General features: G+C 38.8%; 1 protein-coding gene across 2 annotated transcripts in view; it reads right to left on the bottom strand.

Annotated features, from left to right (window-relative positions):
• fndc3a (fibronectin type III domain containing 3A) overlaps window positions 1-2,935 on the bottom strand; it is a 58,694-nt gene extending 55,759 nt beyond the window's left edge. Inside the window, exon 1 of one of the 2 annotated variants that reach the window (XM_014012766.1) lies at window positions 2,502-2,935. The gene's annotated coding sequence lies outside the window, so the exon portion shown is untranslated. The remainder of the gene's footprint in view (window positions 1-2,501) is intronic. The other variant, XM_014012767.1, reaches the window with a different exon arrangement.
• Between the last annotated feature and the right edge of the window lie 872 nt (window positions 2,936-3,807).

Here is a 3,807-nt window from a genome sequence, read left to right as displayed (position 1 = left end):
TTTGCCTGAAACTCTCAGACTGAAGAAGTCTCTTGGAGGAGAGACGAAACATTTCATTAGAGAAGAACCCGTCCAGAAGACATATACAATTTTTTTTCCTTTTGATTTTATACCTGGATTACTGAGATGCATCAGGACACTACATACTTATGTATTTATTGATTGCAAGTAATATTATCGCAATATCAAGCACTGTTAATATACTATGGTAATATCCATAGTACGAAAATCACTAGACCTGACACAAAGTGTCCCCATGCCTCCATCTCAAGGCAGTATTTTATTTTATGTATTAGCTCATAATTTAAATGCAAACTGCAGATCTCAACAGACCCAGAAAATCTGACTGAAGCCATCTATTAAAGCTGATAATTTTAACATAAGAAATGCTCTGTCAGAATTTTTGTAATCTGTCAGTAAAGTGATAAAATCTGAGTTAAACTTAAGGATTAGCTACAATAAAAAGTGGTAACTTGTATTGCAGATATTTAGTCTTACAAAAAGCTCTTATTTGAACACTTTTTTATCAAATAAACAAACAAGAAAGAGGTGACTAAAACTCATTTTCCTCATCTATTCACCAACAACCTGATGATTCATTACCGTATTGAAAATATACCTTTTGTTACAAAAAGAGTTAAAACCAAAGGAAGTATTTCTTCTGAACAACATTTTTCAGTTGACATAAAAAAAACCAGCTATGGTTTAACACAGCTATAATGTTTGTGGCTCTATAAGCTACCAGAACACAAGGTTTAGATTAAAAAAACAGAAATAAATGAGTGCACACAAAAACTGTTCAACCCCCCTGCCTCTCAGAGTAAAGGGAAGTACACAGTGCTGTCCAGTGTCTTCTCACACCACTTACGTGGCAAACCCAAGCGCAAAAGCAGACAAGAGTCACAGTTTATGTTCAAAATGCTGGTAAACTGAAAATTAAACAAGCTATAAAAAATCATAATGAATCACATTAAAATGCTCCATGTAAAATTATTTTTTTTAAATTAAGTTTCACATTGAGGCACTGGTTACTTGTGGAAGATTTCTAATGAAGACTTTATAAAAACTAAAACAAACACCATCAAACTGTAACGTGTCCTTGAACCTAATTACTCTGCAGCGCATGCGTCCCTAAAGCTCTGTGATCTGGCTTATCTGTTAGCTTTAGTCCCTCCCCGCCTTATGCTTAAATAACAAAGTAAGTTTACAGTCGGACGGTCAACGAACTAGAGCTGAGGAAACCACTGCTTTAGTGCAGGACTGATATGAAGCTAACCTAGTAACAGGAGCGGATGACTTGCAGGCTCCCTGTGTTCGCCCTTAGGCAAGTCAAGCTGGTAGTAATCTAATACAACATTGTTCAAGTTTAAATTGGTTTACAAAGACCACACTCACAGCATCTACCTGAAGGTCAGTGAAATGACAAAAAAAAAAAAAAAAAAAAACACAGGGGAATCCCAAAATTGAGACACTTATCTTTTTCATTTCGCCCCTGCCACCCACCTTTCAGTCATTTGGCAACGTCCAAAAACCCATCCTTATAACGGGAAACAGCAGACATGTTCCATATTTATTTAGCGAATGTGTGACCGTGAAATTATATAATTATTATTAACAGGTTGGTTGTGTTAACAAATGACGTAGGCACTTTTTTTTAAATTTATTTTCCCCCCCCTTTGCTCCTGTGCCTGTCACTGAAAACAAAGATCTGGCTGTAAATGTTTAAAGCAGGAGTTACCAGCCAACCCTTTCTATAAAAATAAACACATAAAAAAGCTAGTGGAGAACACCAGCTGACTCAAAAAGCCACATTCTTGTTTCGTGGCTGCAATATACTAAAACCAAAGTGCAGCAGATCACAATAAACACAACTTTCAGGATCTTTATATATGTTTTTTGTGACATCTGTTGTCTTAACTGTGCAAGATATTTGTTTGTGGCTAAAAGAGCAGCCCACAAGAACATAGCAGCTGGTTTTCGGTTACAGTTTCAGGTTCAGCTGCAACTTCTAAGTGATGGAGTCATAAGTCTACAACCATTTTTTAGGGTTTAATCACAACTGCTTTGAATTTGACCCCAGCCAAAGGAAAGAGGGAACAATAAAGCCTAACATCTGCTAAAGAACTAACATGTTTGCTTTAATATTCACCTGCAAAACCTGGAGAAATTATTATTCTTTAAGCCACACATAAGTGTGGCTTAATTAATTGTTTCTCAATCACAATGCTAATTACTAATTTGATAATACAGTATACAATAAATCTAAAATAGAGCTTCATGTTAGCTTAATCACGTTAGCTTCCTTGCAGCTACATGAACTGTTTACTCTGGCTACAGGTGTCTACCAAGCGTTATGTCACAGCAGCAGTCTATTATCTAACTCTGACAAAAACCTTTTAGTCAGCAAACTGCCGAACATTAACTTTAAAAGCAATTAGATTTCCTTTAGAGGGCACATAATACATTACTGACTGTGAATAATGTTAGCTAGTCTTACTTACTCAGTCTTGTTGGCACAGCAGCAGCAGTTCGGACCGACACGCCGATGCACACTGGTGGTTCCTACGCAGCTCTTCCTGCAACCTTTAACGTTAGCAAGCCACGAAGACCAGCTACCTTTCTGCAACACCCGAGAATGATTTCCCGCTAGCTACCCGGATAAACACAGGAGAAGGCAAAATGTGGCATGCTAGCATTAGCTTCCTATGCTACCGAGCCAAAAAAAATAGTTAGCGAGAGAGGATGATGTGCTTTTCTCGCAGTGAAAACGGCGATGTCTCGTATAACTACGCGATAAAGCAGGTCGGGGTAACTGGCCAACAACAGCGACGAACCGTACCGACAAGTTTGCCCCCCAGCTACGAGTTTTATCGAAATAACTTTCCATCCAGCCCTCGATTATTAAAAGGCAGGAATTTCGCCATCGATTACAGTGCTTTGTGCGCATGCGCAGACGCGACGCGACAAATCTCAAATTCCAGGATAGCGAAACTCATCCGCGTTTTTTTGTGTTTGTTTTCTTTAGTTTTTGTTTTGTTTTGTTTTTACGTCTGTAATTTTGTTCGTGTTGTGCGAATGACGAGTTTGAGTTTATTTTACTTTTCGACACGTGCTTATGGATTTTTAAGAGCTTAAAAGGGTTGACGTGTCTTTTGACAAGTTGAAAATAATGTGTTTTCCCCCTATCAATTAAAAGAATGTAATTAAATGACAAAATTAAAGTAGGCCTATTTGTAAAGTTTGCAAATAAAAGAATTGGATTGTTATTTTATTTTCTGGGGTGTGGGGTGGATTGAAAAAGCAGACCCAAAAACAGACATTCTTTGATCCTGTTATAAAATGGTCTTTTAAAAACTATAGCAGTATAAGAGTTAAGGATTTGCCAACAGATGTAATTCACTTTGTTTTTTACAGATAAAATAATTTACAATGTGACGTCAGAAACAAATGGATTTTCCATGTTTTAATGTGTTTCTGTATCTACATGTGGAAGGCTATAAATCATCTTTACATTTGGCTGTTTCAGCAACCCTCGAACCCGTTGGTGGACACCTTCGGTGAGGGATGCTGTCAAGCTGAAGAAGGAGTCCTATCGGGCCTTTCTGGCCTATGGGACTCCAGAAGCAGCTGATGGGTACCGGCAGGCGAAGCGGCACGCGGCTCGGGTGGTCGCTGAGGCAAAAACCCGGGCGTGGGAGGAGTTTGGAGAGGCCATGGAGAAAGACTTCCGCACGGCTTTGAGGCGATTCTGGTCCACCATCCGGTGTCTCAGGAGGGGGGAGTAGTGCAGCACCAACACTGTTTATA

The sequence above is a fragment of the Austrofundulus limnaeus genome, unplaced genomic scaffold (assembly GCF_001266775.1).
Source record: "Austrofundulus limnaeus strain Quisiro unplaced genomic scaffold, Austrofundulus_limnaeus-1.0 Scaffold94, whole genome shotgun sequence".
Lineage (NCBI taxonomy): Eukaryota > Metazoa > Chordata > Actinopteri > Cyprinodontiformes > Rivulidae > Austrofundulus > Austrofundulus limnaeus.
The sequence above is the reverse complement of the archived record's forward strand: the minus strand, read 5'-3'. Positions and strand labels throughout refer to the sequence as shown.